The sequence below is a fragment of the Tursiops truncatus genome, chromosome X (assembly GCF_011762595.2).
Source record: "Tursiops truncatus isolate mTurTru1 chromosome X, mTurTru1.mat.Y, whole genome shotgun sequence".
Classification (NCBI taxonomy): domain Eukaryota; kingdom Metazoa; phylum Chordata; class Mammalia; order Artiodactyla; family Delphinidae; genus Tursiops; species Tursiops truncatus.
Genome location: NC_047055.1, coordinates 106,908,010 through 106,934,503, shown reverse-complemented (window position 1 = coordinate 106,934,503; position 26,494 = coordinate 106,908,010).

Sequence of the window (26,494 nt, the reverse complement as noted above, 5' to 3'; positions counted from 1 at the left end):
CCATTTGGAAAGATGGTAGTCAGCCTGAAAAGCATAACAAAAAGTCCACTGTCTTACCATTGTTCAGATCACAAATGTTGCTGAAATAAAGTTCACGATCCCTGCCTCGAAATACTGAAAGCCAGTGATGAACTGAATCTAACTAAAGTTGACACAAAGTTCAAACCCCACTCAATAACTGATTAAGTTGAATTTGTTCTCCCATCTATTGATTCAAGACAAGAGGCATATCCAATGTTGGGGTTAAATAGTATTATTTCAGTCCGTATTGTCCTTTCATGCACAATGTCTGGCATACAGTAAGGAATTCTACAAAACAAGAATAAAGAAATGACCTGTGATCAAGAGAGGAAATATTCCATATAAGCAGACACAAAGATGGCCCAAATGCTAGAATTGCTAATCAATGACTTTAAAATAACTAGGATAAGTAGGCTAAAGGATATAATGCCAAAGGACAGCAACATGTGTGAACGAGTGTAGAAATTCACTAAAGCCAGGAAAACTATAAATTATAAACATTTACAAGAAATGGAAGATAATAAGGAAATGTATAATACCATGAACAAAGAATTCATCCAATGAACTTCACAACAGACTCCATGCAGCTAAGAAAAAGACGGGTTATTCTGAAAGAAAACAGAAGACATTATCCAAATCAAATACAAAATCTAAAAGTAAATGGAATGGAGCATCCAATATCTGTGGCACAATATTCATGTTCTTGGAATCCCAGAAAAGTATAGATAAGAATGTAACAGAAGGAATATCAGAAGAGGCTGTTACTAAGAACTTTCCAAAAGTGATTAAACATATTTACCCATAGATTCAAGAAGGTCAGCAAACCTCAAATGGGATAAATACAAAGAAAGCACAGCTAGGTATATAATCATAAAACTGCTGAAAACAAAATACAGAGAATATTTTAGAGCAGACAGGAAAAAAGACACATACATACATACAGTGGAATGATAAGGATTATGCCACACTTTTTATCATAAATAGTAAAGGCTGGAAAAAATGGAATGGTATATTCAAAGTCTTAAGATTTAAAAATAAAAGAAAGAAAAAAAGGGGTTTAATAAGGATAATATTCAGAGGAAAAAAAAATAAGGGATTCCTCTCTGGCAAACTTGCAGCATAGAAAATGCTAAAATAAATTCTTTAGTCTGAAAGGAAATGTACTTGATGGAACTCCAGATGTGGAGAAGGAATGAAGAACATTAAGAAAGGGTAAACATAGGGATACATTTCAAAATTTTAAATTATCTTTATTTTACTTATAATAAGTAAGAAGAATGAAATAATGCAGGTTAGGGCAAAAAAATCAATCAGATAGAAATGGACAAACAATAGAGAACATCAATAAAGCCAAAAGTTAGTTCTCTGAAAAGATCAAAATAACTGATAACCCCCTACCAAAACTGATTTACAAGATAAGAGAGGCAACAAAAACTATAAATATCAGATATAGAAGAAAAGAAATCACTACAGATCCTGAAGATACTGAAAAGATAATGGGGGATATTATGATAGTATGTCAATAAATTCAACAACTTAGATAAAATGAACAAATTCCTTAGAATATAACTTCCCAAACTGATATGAGATGGAATAAAAATCTGAGTATCTATATATGTTATAAAAACAGAATTCATAACTAAAATCCTTTATATAAAGAAAAATTGATGCCCAGAAAGCTTTACCAGCAAATCCTAACAGTGAAGAAATCTTGTACAAATGGTCAGAAAGTACAGGAGTAGTGAACACTTCCCAACTCATTCTAGAAGGCCTGCATGATCGCGACATCAAAACCTGACTCTTCGGCACTTCCCTGGTGGCGCAGTGGTTAAGAATCCACCTGCCAATGCAGGGGACACGGGTTTGATCCCTGATCCGGGAAGATCCCACATGCCACGGAGCAATGAAGCCCGTGCGTCACAACTACTGAGCCTGCGCTCTAGACCCCGTGAGCCACAACTACTGAGCCCATGGGCCACAACTACTGAAGCCTGCATGTCTAGAGCCCATGCTCCACAACGAGAAGTCCACGCACTGCAACAAAGAGTAGTTCCCACTTGCTGCAACTAGAGAAAGCCTGGGCGCAGCAACAAGGACCCAACGCAGCCAAAAATAAATATAATAAATAAATGAATTTATTAAAAAAAAAAACCTGACTTTTCTACATCTGGAATAGTATTTATCCAAGAGAAACTAAAACATATGTCCACAAAAAAGACTAATACAAGAACGTTCCTAGGAGCTTTATTCATAATAAACAAAAAATAACCCAACTGTCCATCAGCAGGTGAATGTATGAAAAAAAATGTGATACATTCATTCATAGACTACTACTCAGCAACTAAAAGGAATGAAGTACTCATTCAAACAATAACATAGATGATTATTACAGACATCATGTTAAGCAAAAGAAGCCAGACATTTAAAAAAGGGCATACCCTATTATTTTATTATACCAAGTTCTAATACATGCAGAACTAATCTGTGGTGATACAAATCAAAGTTTCTGATACCAGGAGTGGGGAGCAATGAATGCAGGGTCTTCCTGGAAAGGATGTGAAGACACTTTATGTACTAATTGAAATGTTTCATTTCTTTGGGTGGGTGTATAAAATTTCTAAACTTATCAAACTGAACAGGCAAAATCTGTGCATATTTATTTTATATCAATTTTATCTCAATTTGAAAAAAGCCTTGCAAAAAATAAACAGAAGCAGCAGGACTCCTGGGCTGATATAAAGCCGAACTATGGGGTCCTTGAAACTGGGCAGAAGGGCAGAAAATAAAATTCATTCTTTTTGGCAAACCTCCATTGGTGTTTTATAACTGTATTAGAATTTATCAACGACTGAATATAGAATGTGTATAAGTCCCAAGTTTAAATGGATGACTTTCCTAGATTTCTTTTTTTTAACTCACTTTATTGAGGTATGATTGACATACAGAAAGCTATGCATATTTAATGTATACAACTTAATAAATTTGAAGATAAGTATAAATGTGTGAAACCATCACCACAATCTATGCTATTAATATATCCATCACTACAAGTTTCTTCCTGCCCTCTTCATTTATTATTATTTTGTGCGTGATTAAAAACACTTAAGTATAATTTCAAATCAAGAAAAAAATTATGAGCCAAAAGCAATCACAAAATCCTTTATACTGCATTTGTCTCTGCGACAAATACTATTGTTGGCATTCCACAGGTGAAATCTAGAGACAATTTTAATTGTGACCTATACAGAGTATGAATTTTTGTTTTAAATTTATATAGGAACATGAATGTGCTCAAATTTAAAAAATATTAAAGTATACCAAAATCTATAAATTACAAAATGAATCTCTCCCTTTCTCAGTGATACTCTCCAAAATTTCACTTCCCAAGAGTCTGAAGAGTCTTTAAAAAGCCTTTAAAAATTCTGGATATATTCTTTCAGGCTTTGTTTATGAGCACAAACTTACAGGATTCTCTTGCAGGAAAACAGAAAATGGTATCCCAAAATTTTAGATTTAGGTCATTTCTTACCCTTCAAGACATACAGACATACAACAAAAACAACGACAATGACATAGGCTATCATTGCTTAGAATTTTCTTTAGCTTCACAATTATGCCTTGATCACCTAAAGGGAAATGCTGAGCTAAGCTAGTGTAGATTTATAACTGAAAAAGACAGAGTCTCTGCTTCCAAGGAATATGCAATAGAACTAGTGAGGACAAGACAGGTAAGAAATGACTTTGATACGGTGAAATAAACCAAATACCAGGCAGGAGGAGAAACCATATATCATGCTGGATATTCCAGCCAATGTACAGTAAGCATTGGGAGATTTAAAAAGTTATGGTTGCCTTTGCAATTAGACATTGCTGATACCTAATAACAAAGCTTCTGCATTGTACTTTGGAGACTGATGAAGTCCAGTCAGTAGTGCTGATTGTTCAAGCATGGGCATATGCATGAGTGGTCGACCACCTGTCAGCGGTTACCATGAAGCTGCTTATATGCCCATATAAACTTTGTTGGAAAATCAGTAGTTACTCATAGAAATTTCTAGGAATCCCTGTGATTCATATGGTCTGGCCTTAAATATCCAGCTTGTTTTTGTGTAGTTTTATAGCTTGCCTAGGTTATACAAAAAAACACCGCACAAAATAAGAGCCTCATCACTAATTCCTCCAGCAAGATAAAGTGTTAAATTGATCCTCTTGTCTACGTACTGTTACTATGGGACAAATTACCAAAAAAAAAAAAAAAAAGTCTTAAACATATTAAAATGTTTATAGATTCTGTGGTCTGGAATTCAGACGGGGTACAGTGAGAATGTCTTGCCTGTATTTCAAAATGCCTAGGGCCTCAGTAAGGGTGGCTCCGCAGTGGAGATGAGTCAATGGCTGGGGATTGAAATTATCTGAAGGTGCCTTCACTCCAATTTCTGGTGCTTGATGCTGGCTGTCAGCCTGGACTTCAGCTGTGTCTGCTGACCAAAATACCTAAACAGGGCCCTTCTATGTGTCATGGGCTTCCTCAGAGCATGCTGACCTCAGGGTAGTCAGATTTCTTACACAACAATTCAAGGCTTCGAAAGTAAATATCCCACTGAGCATGGCAGCAGCAGCAGCACTGTCTTTAATTACCTGTGTCATGAGGTATCATATCCACCGCAATCTATTGTTTATGAGAGAATCACTAAAGTCAGCCTAGGTTCAAGGGAACAGGACTTATCTCTTGGTGGTAGATGTGTCAATGAATTTGAGAACATCTTATGAAATTGCTACATCTACAAAAGACAAATTAGGTAAGCTTCTCATTTCAATAAGAAAAATAATCGAAATAGAAAGCTACCCTCCGAGAAAGTCAAATTTTGTAACAAGGGCATTACAATGTAAAGGCATATGCTAAAGTACAGCTGTCTTAATTCAACTACTGTGAAATCATTTTTGCACATATTACATCAAGCAATCCAAATTCCTACTGAGAAAGATATGTAATGTTCTGAAACCATGTTTCCTCCCATTGTCAGTCCCAGTGAGAGAGGGGGAGCTGTCACTGGAATATCTAACATAACCATTGTGACATTTTAACATGTAAAGTTTGGGAAAGATTAAAATCTTCTGAATTGAAAATTTCTTTAAGGTGATAATATTTTATATTGGCAGTTATAAAGAGCTATAGAAATTACCAAATGTCTCGAAGTGTAAATTTCCCAGTTCTAGAGTGTTTGTTTTTGTTTTATTTAGCCTTGATTTTGGAGCTCTCAGAGTGCCAGGAAATACACTATGTCTTACGAGTTATACAAAAATGTGTAATGGATGGTACGTGCCCACAAGAGCCCCATTGTTTATGAGGGGAGAGATGGAATACCTAAAAAACTATAAGCAACAATGAAGTGAGATAGCCAAGTTTGCATTGGGGAGGCTCTCTTCAAAGTACTAAAGCTTCTTAAATTTATACAATTGTAGATAAAAAATAACCAAATAATTACTATATAGATTCATTTTTCTGATGTCTTATGATAATAAGCGGATATCAAATAACTGAATTTTCCAGGTAATGGAAACTTCCCCCTTTTAGCAGCCATTTTGGTTAAGAACTTTTCTAAATAATATTAGATGGCTTGTATTATCTTTAAATTAACACACGATATAATTTAAACTTGGGAAACAAGTACATTATTAAGTAAATCAATTATTACATCGTGCTTTAAGTTCTGACACCCTCATCAGAAACAGAAGTCATGGGATTACTTATACTCAATTTAGATGAACTCAATCTACTACTTTTATTTTTTTAATTTTAAAAATTTTATTTATTTATTTGGCTGCATTGGGTCTTCGTTGCGGTGCATGGGCTTATTACGGTGGCCTGTCTTGTTGTGGAGCATGGGCTCTAGGTGCATGGGCTTCAGTAGTTGTGGTGTGTGGGCTTCAGTAGTTGTGACTCGCAGGCTCTAGAGCACAGGCTCAGTAGTTGTGGCGCACGGGCTTAGTTGCTCCGTGGCAGGTGGGATCTTCCTGGACCACAGCTCGAAACCTGTGTCCCCTGCATTGGCAGGTGGATTCTTAACCACTGCACCACCAGGGAAGCCCTACTACTTTTATTTTTATATTTTATATTTTGGTCTGTGTGTCACGTGTGTGGGGTTGGGAGAGGAATGGTGAGGGTGGGACTTTTACATGTTTTGAAAAAGAAAAACACTAGTATTCTCCTCATCTAGTATATGTGCTGCTGAAGCGAGCATAGTATTCTCCTCATCTAGACTCACTAATTAACATTTGTGCCACTAATTGCCATATTTGTGCATAGTGGCTCTGTCTCTGTATTTATGTACATTCGTGTATAAAGATTTTTTTGTTGAATCATTTGGAAGTGAATTGTGATATCGCATATATCACTACAGATGTCCTAAGAACAAAGTTTATAACCAAACCACCCTTATCGCAAGCACAATTTATTAATTTAACAATACTGTTATATTCTATTACCCCAATATTACAAATGATGTTTTTGTGTGTTTAAAAAACTGCAGGATTCTGTACTGCATTTAGTTGTCATGTTTCTAAGGTGTCATTTAATCCAGAAGATTACCACCTCATTTGTGTTTCATTACATTGACATTTTGGCAGCAACAGGTTTTATAGAATGTTCTACAATCTGAATTTCTCTAATTGTTTCCATGCGATTAGATTCAGATTAAATATTTTTGGTAAGATTTCTACAATGAAAATGTGTGTTTTCTTTTGCTTCACATCAAGGAGACACATAATGTCAGTCTGCCCCATTATTGGGGATGTTATGTTGATAACTTAGTTTAGGTAGAGTTCTCCACATTTCTCTTTTGTAAAGGTACCCTCTTCTTTTCCAGGTATACATAATCAGTGGGGTGATACTTTTCAACACAGTGAATATTCAAGTCCCCAAGAAATTTCACCCAATGATTTTACCATATATGGGTGATCTCTGCCTAAACCAATTATCAGTTATTTTATTGCTAATTGTGACTTTTATTCTATCTATTTTTTAGCTGTCATTCTTCTATAAAGAACGTTCCCTTCCTTCACCATTCCCTCTTTTTGAGTACTTCTATGGACTCAATGGATTCTTTCCCCAGTTGTCTGCCTTCACTGCCACCATCCTTTCTGATGCTCAATTAAACCAAATTTGGTCAGTGGGAGCCCATTCATGGTGACATATTCCTATTAATATTTGAGCAAGTCTTTGGCAAGAAGTTTCAAGCTCTCTGTTCTTTCCATATCCACACCCAGAATCAGTCTTTTATTCAAGGAACCCTGGTCTTTTTAAAGAGTAATGATATCTTGAAACAAATATTTGGATATTAAATGTTTTGATAGTAATCAAGTTATTGCCTCTCGGTTCCAGTTGTACACATCAACATATACTCTGTAACACACAAAATTCCTTTAAGCATATTTCTATATTTCCTATGATGTTAACCTTTCTCAGAAGAGGGCACTGGGGGGACACTACAGGAGGAAAGGGCCCTTCTGTAGTATGGTGAAACAGCAGTGTAGGTGGGAGGACATATGGCAGACCTGCGCCCCATCAACATACCTAGATTGCATGGTCCCTGGCAACCTTGCAACCTTGGCCTGGCAAAACCAGTACCTCCAGGGCTTCCTCCCTATAGCTGTCAATTCCCTCTGCATGGTCCCATGCTGCTCACCTGTGGCCCAGAGGGTTTTTACCTCCTTTGTGAAAAGACACACACACACACACACACACACACACACAGAGGCTGCTTACTGTGCTGCTCTTTGCCTGCACTCTGAAGGATTGCTTCCCGCCTGTCCAGTAACTGTAGATCAGGTCTGGCTTTGGAAAATCAACAACATTTTCTGCTATCTAGTGGACTGAATTACACCTTTACCAATGAGGTCTCAAACCCAGATTTGGGGAGGGACTCCCTACTGAGTTCGTCCTTCTTTGGTACCCTCCTTCAGCCAAAAAATCCCATATAGAGTTTTTTGTGGGTTTTTTTTCGAATTTTATTTTATTTATTTTTTTATACAGCACGTTCTTATTAGTCATCAATTTTATACACATCAGAGTATACATGTCGATCCCAATCGCCCGAGTTTTCATATATCTTATAGTCAATCCTATATGCCAGTTTAATAATTATTTTTATTAGACTTCCCCCTCCGTAATCCACACTGTGATTTCTATCTCCTGATTGGGCCCAGACTGACACAGGGCTGCTCACTGCAATGAATGCCAATGTTTCTAGGCTCTTTCAGTGGACAGAGATATGAGTAGAATATGTACATAAGGAACTCACACTGATATCTCTAATTCAAAAGCAATCCTGGGGAAAAGGGAACCCTTCTACACTGTGGGAATGTAAGTTGGTGCAGCCGCTGTGGAAAACAGTATGGAGGTTCCTCAGAAAACTAAAAATAGAATTACCATATGATCCAGCAATCCCACTGCTGGGCATATACCCAGACAAAACTATAATTCAAAAAGATACGTGCACCCCTGTGTTCATAGCAACACTATTCACAATAGACAAGACATGAAAATAACCTAAAAGTCCATTGACAGATGAATGGATAAAGAAGATGTGGTACATATATACAAGGGAATATTACTCAGCCATAAAAAAAGAATGAAATAATGCCATTTGCGACAACATGGATGGACCCAGAGATTATCATACTGAGTGAAGTAAGTCAGAAAGACAAATACCATATGATATCACTTATATGTGGAATCTAAAATATGAGAAATGAACCTATCTATGAAATAGAAACAGACTCACGGATATAGAGAAGACTGGTTGGTTGCCAAGGGGGAGGGGGCTTGGGGAGGGATGGAGTAGGAGGTTGGGGTTAGCAGATGTAAGCTTTTATATATGGAATGGATAAACAACAAGGTCCTACTGTATAACACAGAGAACTATATTCAGTACCCTATGAAAAACCATAATGGAAAAGAATATTTTAAAAAAAGAATGTATATATATATATATATATATATATATATATGTATAACTGAGTCACTTTGCTGTACAGCAGAAATTAACACACTGTAAATCAACCATACTTCAATAAAAGAATAATGAAAAACAAACAAACAAACAAAAAAACCAAAAGCAATCCTACAGGCTGTTTCTGACTTTTCCCCACCTCATAGCTGTGTCTCCCTTTTCCCACAGTGAGAAACTTCATTTATAATAACATCAATATATTAATCATTTGCACCATCCTGTGATATATACAATATAGTTTAGAATCACTATGCTAATACCACTACCAACAACCTTACTATGTAAGATTAAATATTTCTTTGTAGATTTTTGCCCTTAAAAATATCCACTAAGTATTTAGTCACAGTCCTGGGAAAAAAATAAATTTATTATTTTTTCTATGTGATTATATAATCACTCTGATATAGAGCTAGGTTCATTTACCTATGCTTTCAATTTTAGGTTTTGCTTAATCCCCTTTCTGGTCTCTTTGAAATGTAAAATATTCATTGGTTCAAAGTAGATGCTGCATTTTAAAGACTCTAAGTCTTCCCTCTGTTAGATCATCATCTATCTCAGAGCGGCAGGATCTTCCCAGACCAGGGATCGAACCTCTGTCCCCTGCATTGGCATGTGGATTCCCAACCACTGTGCCACCAGGGAAGTCCCAGAATCTACGATTCTGAAAGGCAGTCCCTCTTTCCCGCCAGTGGCTCCTGCTCTCACAGGGCTCTAGCCAGCACTGCTCTGCTTCTTGCCCCTCAAGCCTGCTGTTGCTAGTCCATGGGGTCTTGTCATCCATATTGGATGCCTCACACTACCCATATCTCTGTATTTTATTCTTTTGTGGAATTATTTTCAGTTAAATCATTCCCAATGTGTCATCTCCTTTCTGCTTAGAACTTTAATACGAAAGGGACCAAATGCCACAGGTTATATCTACTGCCCTGGAGTAGTTTTCAAAGCTGTTTTAAAACAGCTTTATTGAGGTAAAAATGATATACAAAGAACTGCACATATTTAATGTGTACAATTTGATGTTTGATGAGTTTGGACATATGCAAACACCCATGATGGCATCACTACAATCAAGGTAACAGACATATCCATGACCTCCCAAATTTTCCTGTGTCCCTTTGTTTCTGTTTTTTTTTAAATTTAATTTAATTTAATTTTTTTGTGTGGTAAGAACACGTAACATGAGATCTACTCTCTTAAATTCTGAGGTGCACAATACCATATTGCTAACTACAGGCAGTATGTTATACAGCGGATCTCTAGAACATATTCATCTAGTATAATTGAAACCTTATACTCATTGAACAATAACTCCCTGTGGTAATTTTTAATAATCCTCTTTACTCTAAAAGTATCCTGAGTTACAGAATTTAAATGGTCATCCTGTTGATATACCATACGAGTGTTAACTGTATGTGCTTTTATTTTTTTTAATCCAAAAACAATGGAGGAATTGGGAATTGAATTCACCAAGGCAGGATGGCAAAATAGACAATGCTTCAGAGTCAGGAAGAAGAGGATTTCACTCCCAATTGTTATCGCTTGTTAGCTTTGGAAACTTGGGTCAGTTAATTTCTCTAAAGCTGTGACAGTATCTGTAAAAGGAGACTAATAAAACCCACAGTGAAGGGTTGTTTTAAAGTATCAGAGAATGTATAAAGTGCCCCGCAGATAGTAGATGCTTAATAGTATTATGTTAAAACAATTATTGCTGGAATATGAGTACTTACCTTTGAACTTCTATAACAGTCCTTGATATAGAACAGGTATTCAAAAATGTTTAATGTAATTATTTAATGGACGATTTTCAAATGTGAATCACTTATAAACCAAAACTGGATTCTTAGCTATCTTCAGTTTTGAAATAACTTTTTCATAATGATCCTCTTTAACAATTTAATTGTCCTTAAATTTAAATGAGTTACTAAAAACTAAACAATTATTACTTCCGATTTCAATTACTATTATGAATGTATTCTAGCCTGTTAGCTTGCTTACTGTTAATATGGGCAATCAGGGCTTATCTCCTCTGTCTAGCCCGATAGTTGATCTGTTCTAGGCAATAAGTAAAGGGGACTGGATAAAAATCTCAGTGTACCTGAGCAGTCTACAGCCTCAGTCTACAGACCATTGGCTGTATACTGAAGCCGAGTGGAAAGGGCTTCTTCTTAACTCTCAGACCAAAATACTGAGGATCTAAGGTTGGACAGCACTTGCATAGAGAGTCAATAAATATAACTGTGGGCTCATAGAAATTCAGACTGGGCTAGGCATGACCTAACATAACAGGGCTGAGGGGTACCTGGCTGTTCTATCACTCCTGCTTTACAACTTTTGTGGAGGATTTCTACATCCCTTTATGAATACTCTGTGAACCATGGGACTTTGTTATGGCTTCTATAGTACCTTGCTAAGCTTTTAACCAAAGTCCTGCCTTAAGCCACCTCAAGAAACACAAATAAAATAATACATGTAAAACATAACGCATACAAACCACATCTAGTACATAATGCATAGGTAAAATTTGCTTTCTCTTTTTCTCACTATGAACAGGATATGTTTCTAGATACTGTAAAGGATATAATACTGGTCAAATAGGATGGTGTTCTACCCTAGTACAGATATCACCTAGTAGAGGAGAGGAAACGAATGCTGTTAACTCTGTCATGCATTCATATGTCAGCATTTACTTACATCTGACACAGATGCATGAGGCAACACATTGGAGGCATAAAGATAAATAAGCCATGGTATACTATTTTCAAGAAATTCACTCTCTCTGGTAATTTTCTTCCTTTCTCTTACCCATTATAATCAATTACTCTCTCTAGAATCGCATTGGACTTTGTTCAGACATCAGGTATAATTTCTATCATTATGAATACACAAACCAATCCACCATTATGTTATGAAGTACATTACCCATGTTGTATTATTTTATTATTTACACATAGATCAATGACCTGGTAAGGGGTCCTGCTCAATATTTACTGCTAAACTGTCCCTACTGTATAGCCATCTACTGGTTTAAGGTGAGTTATGAGCCTTATTTTGTAACTGTCAAAAATTATACCTTATGGATCACAGACCTAAGTGTAAAATGTAAAAGTATAAAACTCCTAGAAGATAACACAGGAGAAAACCTAGATGACCTTGGGTAAGGTGGTGACTTTTTAGCTACAACACCAAAAGCATGATCCAAGAAAGGAATAATTGATAAGTTGGACTTCATTAAAATTAAAAACTTCTTTGAGAAAAACAGTATCAAGAGAACAAGACAAACCACAGACTGGGAAAAAATATTTGCAAAGACACATCTGATAAAGGATTGTTATCCAAAATATACGAAGAAGTCTTGTATGCACAAGAAATTCTCCAATGGAGATCCGGAACATATGTCAACATAGAGACCACAGTAAACAACAGTTTGGGTTTGGAGTAAGAGCTCTTATTTTCTTTCTTTATTCTTTACCAAGTATAATTTTTATAAGATTTTTTTAAGAAAGCATAATCTCAAATGCCTAATTACGCTCTACAGTAGTTAGACACTGGTTCATCTGTAATCACTAGATACTTTCAAGACTGAGTATTGCCTCTAGAGAGTTGATGGCTGTAAAGTTTGAAAGAGGGGACAAAAACAGGTAACTAAGCTTTTCGTAAAAAGAAGGAATAATTATGTAGTTCCCATTAAGTTTCCCTTTGAAATTCTAAAAATAAAGAATTCTATTCAAAAAATATAGGTAACCCAAGAATGTTTTGTTTCAAATCTACTGTGCTCTGAATACCTAGTTTTCAAAGTCAGGTAAACGTAATAGAAAACATTTAAAAGTCTATCTTTCATACTACCTTGGGGAAAAAAGTGTCAGACTAAGAAGAAACTATGAAGTTGGCTTGGTTTGCCTTTAGCATGACACCGTCCTTCTCAGCTTAACCCCAACTTCAGCAATCACTCCTTTCTCTCTTACAACCCTTCCCTCATGAGTGCTTTCATGTTTTACACAGTTTCTCCAATTAAGGAAAGAATGGCATGATAAATGGGTTCTCACTAAGATACTAGAGATCCTTGTTTCTCAGAGTGTTCCCCAGAGCAGAGAAACTGGCGTTACCTTATCTACTGAGTAAAGATCTGCGTTTTCATAAGGTCTCCATGTGATTTCTATACATTTTAGTAAGACAACCAGGAGATTCAGATGCACATTAAAGTTAGAGAACATTAGTGGAAACTGCTGTTTTCCAGAGCTCTCAAAGTGTGATCCCTGGGTGAGTGGCATCAGCATCAACTGGGAATTTACTGGAAATGTAAATTCTCAGGCCCTGCCCTAGATCTCTACCTCAGAAACTCTGGGGGTGGGACCCAGCCATCTGGATTTTAAAAAGCCCTCCAGGGGATTGTGATGCATGAAAAAAAAGTAAAGACCATTGTTCCAGAGCATCTATATGTAAAGAATTGCTAATTTCAGAATTATGGAGCTGAGTGCACCATAAAAAGTAAAAAGGGGTGGGCATTCTATCCCATAGAGCCTCCTGGCTTTCCTTCAACTTGCATAATCCTGAAATTCAAGCGTTTCCAAATATGCCCTAAGTGTGCTTCTCCGATTAGGCCATTAACTTGTTTCATGTCTTTTGAGAGTAAATCCCTTGATACCAATTGGTTTAATTCAAGAAGCCTGATCCATTACTTTAGCTATTTCAACCTGTGAAATTTCACACCACCAGGACATCAGGCTGTACAGCAATTTTAATTAGCTGCCTCTGATATGGAGAAGACTTACTGGAATTACTTCAGTAATTTAAAAGCTTCTGCAAAATTGAACTCTGTGTCTTTTCCTTTTTTCCCCCAACTCACTGCCCAGATGCCCCTTGTTTAAATTTATTAACCCTGCTTTTTAATCTAAACTGGTGTCTCTGTGTGTCTGTGCTGATTAACTGAAGTTTCAGATCACAGCCTATTGCTAGCAAATATCGCTACGAGGAGGCATTCTTTACTGGTTTTAATGTGCTTTCCAGTTCAACAAGGAGTGGCAATTAATGCAGCTTAAACTCCAAAGTAAACAAGGAGTATACAAAAGTATGAATGATTGCGCTTGGTAGTGGTCACACCGTAGAATAGGGCACTTTACTACAGTGAAAGTAGCTATAATATTTTACTATCAATATTTTAAGATAGCCACTAGTGTTTCTCCAAGACTAGACAATGGATTAAGGGAATGCCTAGGCAAGAACATTCTATACTATTCCCATAATTCATCTGCTATTATTTAAAGCCTTTTCCCAGTGTTAAACAAGAGAAAATTGCCATTTGCTGAAATACTTTTCCAATGGTATGGCTCTTAGTACATTTCACTATTACAGCATTGAATGAATTGCTTTTACTTTCATTAATGCTTATTTTGTTAGAAACTAGGAAATAGTTGTTCTACTCTACATGGAGATGTAAAGAAGCTAGTCTTGATGCTGAAGATAACTAAAGTGATCACTCCTTTGGCACTTGCATTGAAGTGTTAAGCATATTCAGTCTCACTAGCCCACAACAACAGCCTATCAGTTATGACATGTTTGTTACCTTTAACAGGGAAGCACATTAGTGTAAGTGCTGCAGACTTACAGCTATATATGTGCCCCGAAGGTGTGTTGAGACTTTCCTGTAAATTGTTCAAACTAAGTGAGAATCATAGATAACAAAGAAAACCACCCCTTGGGGAACTTTTCTGTGTCATATTAAAAATTATTTTTGGCACCTTCTCAGAGAGCAACAACACATGCATACTGAGGTTGGAATTAATGGATAAAAACAGATAAGAACTATTAATTAATACCCTTTCACAACACTGAAGCGAGGAGAATCTTTAAGCCAGCCAAGAAATTAACTTTTAAGAAACATTTGCAGAGTGGAAATACTGACTGAATTAAGGAGTTTACCGGAAATTAAAGGATGGGTGCAATTCCATTCTAACAGACCTGGGAAATGGAATCAGCTTACCTCTCAGGTGCGTAGTAATGACTGTCATCAGCAAGAAACGTCCACTTTGTAAATAAATGGGAGTGTAAACATAATTCTAATGAATGTTTAGCTTAGTCACTATTTAGAAAGTTAAATTTGTTTTGTATTAAATTACAAATACAAATTTTAACTCAGTGCATACATGCTTCTGCTTTCATCATCTGTCGATCAAACTATGCATCGATTTTATTTCGCTGACAGACTAAAGTCTTTTGTTTTAAAAATTAGTAAGGATAATGAGACTGGCATTTATGCTTTCCTTTTATATATTTTAGTTTTTTACTAAATTATAGCATACATACAGTAAAGGTGGAAATAAGTGCATATAACTTGTTTGATTCTCACTAACTGATTTACAGTCATAGGATTAACACATCAAGAAAGAGTCCCCATGCCAGTACCCTAGAAGCCTCTTGCCTCCTTACAGTTTCTACTCACCCCCTGCTCAAGATTAATCACTATCCTGTCTTCTAATCACTTTGTCTTATGCTGCATTAAAAAATTCTTAAATAGAAAATCAAAGCAACCAATCAAACTAACCCTTCTTTGAACACCTTGCTCCTTTGCACCAGTGGCAACTTCATTCTTGTTTTGTGGTCTGGTATAGCTACCAAAATGTATCAGATATAAATATCTAGATTTCCTCTAACCCAAATGTTCTCAAAGTGTGATCTGGGGACCCTAGAGAGATACCTGAGTAACTTTTAGGGGGCCCTCAAGTTCAAAACACTTTTCTTAATAATAGTAAAACATCATTCACCTTTTCCACTCACTCTCTCACAAATGTATATTGGAGTTTTCCAGAGGCCTCAACACATGTGATGTCACAACAGACTGAATGCAGAAACACATATAAGAATCCAGTTGTATTCTATTAAGGCAGGTATTAAAGAGATTCACAAAAATGTAAAATAGTGCCACACTTTTCACTATTTTTTTGTTTTGTTTCGGAAAATAAGGCTTTTTGTAGTAATGTGTTATTTATGTTAAAATGTAATGAGTTTCTTATTATTTTAAATGAATTAATAATTCAATATTTTTCTACATTTCAGTGTTAATTTCTATTACATAAATATCAATAGATATATCCACATACACAAAGGTTCTTTGGAGTCGTCAATAATTTGAGTTTAGAAGTCCTGAGACAAACATTTTTGAGAACCACTGTCCTAGTTATTCCAGAGTTTACTTCTCATACCATTCTTCTGGATTGGCTTCCATTGATATCCCAAACTACTTAAATGCCAAATTCACTTATCATTTTCAATCTTTATTTACTAGAACTTTATAAATTGGGGGGGGTTCTTAATTTCTCTCCTGTTTGTTTTTTCCTTCACAACTCCCCACATCCTTTGCTTCCACAAAACTGCTCTCATATTTTATCATTTCTCAGGTTTACATATAGGCTCAACTTTAATTTCCCACCTCTGATATTCAAACATTTAAAAAATACATCATGATCCATTATCTGGTCTGGAATTTGATCTTACCCTACATAAAATCTCATAAATTAGCAAGTTAGCCTTGTTACTATTTCATGGATGCTGGTAGAAGACACAAGACTCCTGAGTCAAAGACAAAGGGTTTTATTACGCATAGCACAACAAGCCCCATGAGCATAAGGTTGTTTGTTTTGTTCCCCTTTCCCCAAAGTCCCACGATGGTCATGTGGAGGGGCCCAGACTGAGGTTCCACATGTAGTGGGTTTGCACTGCAGCTGCAGAACACTGAGCTCAGGTATCCTCCTTTTATAGCAAGTAGGTAAGCCTGCTCATCCCTTAAGACTGCTCCTGCTAACCCACCTAACAAACAGCCTGGGTAAAGGGCCATTATGGCCTTGCATTCTTAGCATACCCAACAAGAACGTGCAGAGACACTCAGGGTCCATGGAGGACTGTCTCTCCCAACACCCATTTGAGAAACTAATTAATCTGGGAACACTATTTACAAAACGGGAGGCAGTTCCCCTGGCAACATACACAAGTGTAAACAACTTCAGGGGATTCAAAAATCCTTCAGAGTATATCCATGGACTCCTGCCTTAAATATTCATGTTTCTCAGGGTACTACCAAGACCCTCTTCTTATCTCAGTCTACATACACTCCATGTATGATCAATGACTACTAGTGTAAGGGATCAGACCTTTTACATTAGCTTTAGGTACTTTTATCTAACTTCATGGTAGATCTCTTTATCTGGTTATCAAATGGGCACTTCAAATTCAACACAAAGAACAGTAATCAAATCATCATTTCCCACTCCCAAGGTGTGTGGGGAGGACTTTTCTTCATTGTTTAAAAACTTGATAAAAATCACCTGTTTTCCATCACTCAAACTGAAATTTGATGCCATTTTTCTTTTTTTTCCCTATTTTCCAATATCCAAATATTCTGCATGTCTGCTAATATTTTTCTTTTAGATATTTCTTGAATCTGGTCTGTCCTCTTAATATCTACCTCTATAGCCTATGTTGAGGAGCTCAGAATCCCTTGCTATCATCTACAGAAAATGATTTTCATCTACAGACTTATGAGGCCTCTAACGATTCTCTATATGTTTAGCTTCACTCTCCTCCACTGCATCCTCCTCACCAATCCTAAATGGCCTAGAGGTAGGGAAAGCGGACAGGTTTGGGTATCAGACCAACTCTGACTCTGAGTCTGTAATTTAGGGCAACATATTGAGCTTTCAAGTACTGCTCCTTATTTACAACAGGAAGGCAATACTTTCTCCATTATGAAGTCAATTGTTAGGATTACATAGTATGATATATGTATATCACAAGCTCAATTAAGGGTGAGTTAATTCTTAAAAATACTCCTCCCCTCCTGCTCTTTCTCTAAAAACAATTTAAAGGCTTTCAGTCACCATAAAAATAAATTCAAATTCTTACCATCAAATATAACCCATTTCTTGATCTGTGAGATACCCAGTTTCATTTTCCCATTGCTTTTGACATTTTTTCAGTGATAGAATTCTACATTGATATATATCTTTAATGAGATAGTGATCCTTATTGCAGGGGTATAATATTAAAATTCACTTGTAAACTGCATTGTAAAACATATAGGAAACAAATCTATTAATACTAAATTAACAGTAACAGAAATACATATGGACTCATTAGATAGTTTTACTAAAATTTCCAACAGTACTTGATAGTTGAAGATCTGCCTCAAACATCACAGAGGCCACAGAAAAAATGGGTAAAAAACTGTGCAAAGATTATAGGGAAGGAAAAATAACTTTCCCTCTACCCTTCTAGGTTCTTGGCCGAGACCCCCTCCCCAGATTAAAAGGAGAAAAAGAAGCAGAAGCTTAATAAAACATATATGCCTCCTGTACATATGGGAGATACCCAGGAAAAACGGAGTAACTCCCCAAAATGGCCCAAGCCACCACCTTCAATACCATCTCAAGTTAAAGACAAAAAAATGTTGGTGGGGTAGGCAGTCAGTTATGGGAGGTTACCAGGAAAGGCACAGTAAACAAGGGTAAGGTTGTTATGCAGATTTAAATTGCTGCCTTCTCCATTGATAAGTGTTTTGAAGGATTTAATCACCTTCCTCTTCCTGGTACAGAGAGGAAGACACCTTTACAAATGGAGATTTTCCCTGTATATATGTAAATGTCTCTTACAAAAGGGTAAGGGTACAAAAGGGTACCCTTTTTACAAAAGGGTAAAAAGTTACCCTCTTACAAAAGGGTAACTTTTAATTGATTTTCAGAGCTTCTCCTGTGTCTGCTGTTTCTTAAAAATAATCAGCCTAAAATAATCCTTATGCCAAAGAGGCATATTTTGGAGTGATATACTCTGGTCCCCGTAAGATCGTTCACTTATATATGAAATACAGTGATGGGGTCCAAATTAGAAGAAAAGAGTGAAGAAAGCAAGCAGTATTTACCCTAGTGACCAACTGCATGAAGTCTTTGCTGTACAGGATTATAAAAGCTTTCAGCATTACACATGCAATTATTCAATTATTTATCATATGATAAAGCACTGTTTCAAGAAAGCAAACAGCTTTGTATATAATACATAGAGACTAATACCTACAAATATGGAAGGGTAGCCTATTTTAAAATATACTTCTGGTTCTAAATCATCAAACGTTAATATCCATTTAGTGTATAAACAGTTTTTATGCATTTCATTGTCATGACTAGAAGAATAACATATTTCTTCTGTCCAGTAATGTCCATAGTCAACAAACATTTACTAATGTGTATCTCAGGGGATCTTTTGAAAAGATAATATTAAGGATGACTAATGATCATGATGGGTTTTTGTCTCTCCTTTTATGCAGTGCTCCATTTTACACAGCTCTATAAAAGGTGAATTAGAATCTTGCTTCAGTATAGATATTAAATCAAAAAAAAGGGAACCTCTAGGCCCTTGTGATTTCCTTTCAATCTAAGAGGACCAACTCTAATTCTTAACTCTGATTAATAATTCTCCCTCTGCCTTTAGTGCTCTGTTGAGGCACTACTCATGTTGACCCAGAGTAATTTTTCCTATTACTTTTCTTTTCTGTTCAATGCACATAATTAAGCCAATGGATTCTTAGGTTATAACATTTGGGGAGCCATAAAATTAGGCATTATAGAACCTACCCAAAGACTAGTGAACTTAAATACAGCTAGAAATAAATGCAAAATCACATGTAGTTAATGGATAGTATATCCAGAGGGTGAATTTATTACTTTAACTGGTTTTATAAATAGCTGTATGTCTATCATCATTAATAGTGAGTATATTATCAATTATCAGTAATATTTATCAGAGCTTGATAATTTAGTTCTGGGCTGTCTTGACTGGGGATGACTGAGACATTTTCCACTTCATTACTAGTTATCACTTGCTTACTGGATTTAATATTGGGACAGAGTACATCTTACCAGTATATCAACCTTCCAACTGACAGAGTTAATGACGCTTATAATGAGAGTTTCAGGTCACAGACATCAGAACTACTGCATATGGTTGTGCTTTTTTGCCCTGTACATTATTACCTGGCTATGGGGGTGAGTTGGGGTATAAATTCAGCCCATGCTTGCTTAGCCAAGCCCTATGCCGCCCTTGACTAGAACTGAGGCTGACAGAAGATGAGGCACTTTTTTCTTAACAAAAAAGTGTTGTCTATACTCAAGCCATAGGGAGACTGCCCAGAGGGAGCCTCTAAAAAATTCTAAAATGGTGGGCTTCCCTGGTGGCGCAGGGCTTGAGAGTCTGCCTGCCGATGCAGGGGACACGGGTTCGTGCCCCGGTCCGGGAAGATCCCACATGCCACATGCCGCAGAGCGGCTGGGCCCGTGAGCCATGGCCGCTGAGCCTGCGCGTCCGGAGCCTGTGCTCCGCAACGGGAGAGGCCACAACAGTGAGAGGCCCGCGTACCGCAAAAAAAACCAAAAAAACAAAAAAAATGGTGCTGAGTCGGGTAGAGGAAGCCTTGAGAGTGGCTTCACTTAGCAATTACTCACAAGTTTATTTATTTACTTAAAAAAATTTTTTTGTTTTGCTGAGATTTTTAAAAATTTTATTTATTTTTTAATAAATTTATTTAATTTATTTATTTATTTTTAGCTGTGTTGGGTCTTCGTTGCTGCGCACGGGCTTTCTCTAGTTGCAGTGAGCGGGGGCTACTCTTCGTTGCGGTGCACGGGCTTCTCATCGCGGTGGCTTCTCTTGTTGTGGAACAGGGGCTCTAGGCATGTGGGCTTCAGTAGTTGCGGCACTCGGGCTCAGTAGTTGTGGCTCGCAGGCTTTAAAGCACAGGCTCAGTAGTTGTGGCACACGGGCTTAGCTGCTCCGCGGCACATAGGATCTTCCTGGACCGGGGCTCGAACCCGTGTCCCCTGCATTGGCAGACGGATTCTTAACCACTGTGCCACCAGGGAAACCCACTGAGTTTTTTTTTTTTAACTTTTTATTTATTTTGGCTGCACTGGGTCTTCGTTGCGGTGTGTGGGCTCTTCGTTGCAGCAAGCTTCTCTAGTTGCGGTGCGCGGGCTCTAGAGCATGTGGGCTCAGTAGTCGTGGAGCGCAGACTTAGTTGCGTTATGTGGGATCTTAGTTCCTGGACCAGGGATCAAATGCAGGCCCCCTGCATTGGGAGCGCGGAGTCTTACCCACAGGACTACCAGGGAAGTCCCCACAATTACTCACATATGAAGTGTTACCACTCTCACATAAAGTCAAAGTTTCATAAAATCTGTTTTGCTTATTAAATCTTAATGTAGTATAAATAAGGATGTTATATATCAGAAACCACTTTTCATTTATGCCTTCATCAGAATTATGTTGAATTTTCACATTACAAATGAACAGGCGATTAATTCTATTCCCAGGGCACACATTTTTACCATTAAAAATGACCCTACACATGCAGACATCAGAGCACTTTATGTTTTTCTGAGAGTGTAAATGTGTGTGTGTATGTGTGTGTGTGTGTGTGTGTGTGTGTGTGTGAGAGAGAGAGAGAGAGAGAGAGAGAGAGAGAGAGAACAACTACCCACATATCAATGGAAAACAATTATTGTGCCCATGGTCAAAATTTTGCTTGGGCTTTGTAATTATTTTTCTCTCAGTGTGTGCCCTCTCTCTCATTCTCACTCTTACTCTCTTTCTCTCTATTTCTCAGTATGTTTATCCTTGGATATTGATAATAATAATAACAATAATTTTAAATGTAGCTACCCTAATAATCAGGCTTAATGGAAAGGAATGATATTTCAGATGATCTGATATGACAATAGATCATCCCAAATTTTAAAATATATAACTGTATTGAAATTATGTGGAATGCATGGCATATATGGTAGTTTACTCATATATAATGAAGCCACCTTCCTTTATATCATATACAAAAATAAATTCCAGATCAATTATTATACTGTTTTAAAAATATCTATAAAGTGGTTAAAAATAACATAATCTTGAGGTAGGGAATGTTGTCTTAAATAAGACATTAGATCCAGAACATATAAAGTAAAATATTAACATTAGTAAATTTTATTACATAAATATCACCACGGTCAAAGTTTTTTAAAAAGCGCTAATAAAGTCAACATTCAAGTGTCACACTGAGAGAAAATATTGCAATGCATATGACATATAAAGAGTTAACCTCAAGAATAAAGAAAGAACCACAAATCAGTAAGAAACCTACGCAGACCCTAAAAGAAAAATGTACAAAGGATATGAACTAACAGTTCACAGAAGGAGAAATACAGATGGCCAATAAACTTTTAAAAGAATGAGTGATCTCAGTAGAAATCAGAGATATTTGAGTTTTAAAAACTAGGGGACATCATTTTTCATCTATCATTCGCAAAAGTGAAAACAATTGTTAACAATCCATTATCAGAGAGGGCATGGAAAATGCATATTCTAGCTCATATTGGTATATCATTTTGGAGGGCAGTTTGATTGAACCAATCAAAATTTAAAATGTTAAGTGTCCTTTTATTCGTTAATTCCATTTCTAAGTATCTAATCCAGAGGAAATAATACCTATGCCCACAAATATTTGAGTACAAGAATATTTATGACCTCTCTTTTTCTAACCCTTAGAGCAAATATTATAGGCCATAATCTGTCCAAAGTGCTTAGCTTGTGTTCATTCACCTACCTCTATCACAGAACCTATAAGTTGGTATGAATATTATCCCCAATTTCTGTTTTAAAAACATCCTTTAAGGATACTAAAGGGACCTGAATTGGATACTGAAATAGAAAAAGGCCATTAGTGGAAAACTGGTGAAATATTAATAAAGTCTATAGTTAATAATATTGTACCAGGATTAATTTCTTATTCTTAATAAATGTACCATAATTATGTAAGATGTCAATATTAGAGGAAGCTGGATGAAGGGTATACAGGAACTCTGTACTATCTTTTCAACTTTTTTGGTAAATCTACATTCATTTTTCTAAATAAAAAGTTTTAAAAAATATTCTTAATATCCCACAGCTAGCAAGTGGCCGAGCTATTTGGAACAGTGGGAGAGAAAATCCATGGAGAGCCAAGATGCTTTAGATGCCTAAAGACACATAAAGGGAGACTAAGTTGAGAATAACCAATTCTGTCATTTGCATTTGACCAACCAGCTGATTACAGTCTCCAAACACTACATGACAATTTTACTCTCTATGTAAAAGAAGCTCTGAAGGCAATAAAAACAAATGAGACAGTACTCATACTCAGGTAAACCATTAGGCTAGATAGATATAAGCAATCAGCTACAACCTAAAGAAAGAAATGATCCTTGAAGTTCATAGACAGTGCTCTGGGAGATGTCACCAAGAGCTTCTTAACATGGGTTTATGATATTCTGACTTTTAATCACATATCTTGATTGGATAATCAAAATTAAAAATAATAGTTAGAATTTTAAATTTTAAAGTATTCTATGCATAGATGTATTTCTACTAGCATGTCTATCTTTGTCTCTATCTATGAAGAACTCTTCTGATAATTTTATGGAGCAAATACTTCAATATACTTTTAACAATGTAATAACAGAGTCTGTTGTTTTAACAACTATGTTATCTTTGTACAATAATTCATAATTAGAAACTCAAATTCTCATCAACAGGAAAATGATTAGGTAGATTATAGTCCATATGGAGTATGAAATATTCTGTGCCAATTAAAATGGGAATATCTAAGATATTTTGTGAGTGGGAAAAATGGAATTTGGAAAATGGTATATATTGTGAGCCAATGAGCCTGCGGTAAGCAGAATTTCTAATATGCCCTGAAAAGCTATCTTGCTGTAATTTCCAGATCCTGCAAATAGATGAGATTTCACTTCTGCAGTTATGTTATAAGGCACAATTAACCTTAAGATAGATTATCTAGATGAGCCTGCTAATCACTTGAGAACTTTCTCCAGCTGACAACAGAAGATGTCAAAGACATCTGAATCATGAGAAAGACTCAACACGCCATTCCTGATTTGAAGAGGGAGGGACTACATGAGATAGAATACATGCAGTCTTAAAGAGCTGAGAATAGTCCCCAGTCTATAGCCAGCAAGTAAACAGGGAACCCAATCCTACAACCACGAGGAACTAAATTCTGCCAATGACAGAAGTGAGCTTGGAAGAAGACCCTGAGCTCCTGGTGAGAACACAGCTAGCCAACACCTTGACTTTGGACTTGTGAAGCCCTAAGTAGAGATTCTGGCCATGCAGTGCTAGATTGCCGACTTACAGAAATATGAGCTAATAAATGGGTGTTGTTTTAAGCCATTAAGTTTGTGTTAATTTATTATGGCAGCAATATAAAACTAACACAGAGCCAATCTATGTATAATGCACATAAAGTTACTTTTTTAAACTGATAAAAGTGGTTACTCCGAATTGGAGAAGAATTGAGGAAGAGGAGAGGAGGATTTTTTTTCTTTATATACTACTGTATTTAATTTTTTTTGTACAATGGGGATGAATTCTTATATTAGCTTAGTATTTAAAAAGCAATTTTAAAGTATAAAGGCATTTACAGAGACCTAATTGTAAAGAAGCCTTGGAATCTTCCCATTCAGATTCTCCGTGTATTTTACGAATGATTAAATGGGCAAGGCAGTGTTAGGCACTGGGTATAGAGTAGTCAATTAGATATTATCCCTAGCCTGGTGGAGGTCAGAGTCTGGTGGAGGATGTAAAGTAAAGCCAAGTTTGTTAAGTTCTATTTGTTAAAGAACTAAGTGCAAGGTGCTAGGCAGATAGCAAAGTCATTTCGGAGACAAGGCAAGAGAAGTTTACCACAGCAAAGTTCAAGAATTGCATTGTAAGGAATGTTTAAAAGTTTTAATTTTATTCTGAGCAAATGGGATGCTTCTGAATCATTAAAATAGGCAGTGGCATAATCTTACTCATTGTTCTGAAATACTACTCAGGCTATCACACAGAGAATACATTGGAGAGGGGAATGGGAAACAGGTACTTGCTTCATAAGAATGTACTGTATAGCCCATGTGTTGATATTCCCTCATCTGTATATTTATTATATTTCACATTTTAAAAAATACAATGAAATGTTCTAAAATAAGATAGCAGAAGTTGGGATGAGGTGACAAATGTCAAAGATATTTAGGAGGTAGTATCAGCAATTCTTACTGATCTTGATGTAAGAGTGAGAAAGCAGGAGAAAGACAGCAAGAATGACACCAAAGTTTCCGTGCCATTCACTAATGAGAGGATACAAGAGGAAGAGCAGTCTTGCAGAGAGAGAATGATGATACCCATCCTGGGCTTGCTGGATTTGAAGTATTTCTGAGACATCTATATGCAGATGCTAGGTAAACAGCTCAGTTCTAGAGTTCAGGGGAGCAATCTGGATTTTATATCATTTCCCCCCTAGCTTCACTGAAAGGTAATTGGTATACAAAAACTGCACATAGTTGATGCATATACTTTGGTGAGTTTGAACATATGTATTGTATACACTCGTGTTACCATCACCACAATCAAGGTAATAAACACTGGATTTTATATTTTATGAAGGCTGTTAATACCACAAAACAGAAAATATGACTAATAGTGGCTTGTAAAGCACAGGTTTATTTTTCTTACACTAAAAACAATTCGAGGTGGCAGCTTCAGGCACTGGTTTAGTGGCTCAAAAATGCTATCAAAATCTCACCTCTTTTTAGGTTTCTGTTCTCCTATACCTAAAGGGTTTGTTTTTTTTCTAATGTCTCCTCTAAATGGTAAGCTGGCTGCCACAGATCCAGGCATCATGTCTGAGTTCAAAGGATGAAAAGGGAAGGGATGGGCCCAACAAGATTTCCTCACCTTTATCAGAAAGCTCCCTAGTAGACTTCCCTTGCAGTTCATTGCCTTTAAAGTGGGAGATGGCAAGGAATAAAGAGGAGACTAATAATAGTAGCTGGGTTAGTGAAGCAATAAAAGCAGTCCCCAAAATGTAGATGGCATTTCAATCTATGGCACAAGGTCCAGGGAAAGTGTGTAGAATTAAAAATATCTGCAAAAGACACATCTGATAAAGGACTATTACCCCAAAACAAAAAACTCTTAAAACTCAACAAGAAAGCACACAACACGATTATAAATGGGCCATAGATCTGAACAGACACCTCACCAAAGAAGATATACAGATGACAAATAAGCATATGAAAAGATGCTCCACATCATGTGTGATCAGAGAAATACATATTAAAACAACAATGAGATACTACTACACACCTATTAGAATGGCCAAAACCCTGAACACTGACAACAGCAAATGCTGGTGAGGCTGTGGAGCAAAAGGAACTCTCAATCATTGCTGGTGGGAATGCAAAATGGCACAGTCACTTTGAAAACCACTTTGGCTAGAGGTTGACTCAATCACCAATGGCCAATGAGTTAATCAATCATGTCTACGTAATGAAGCCTCCATAAAAACCCAAAAGGTTGGTGAACATGTGAAGACTGGGGAGAGTGGCATGCTGGAA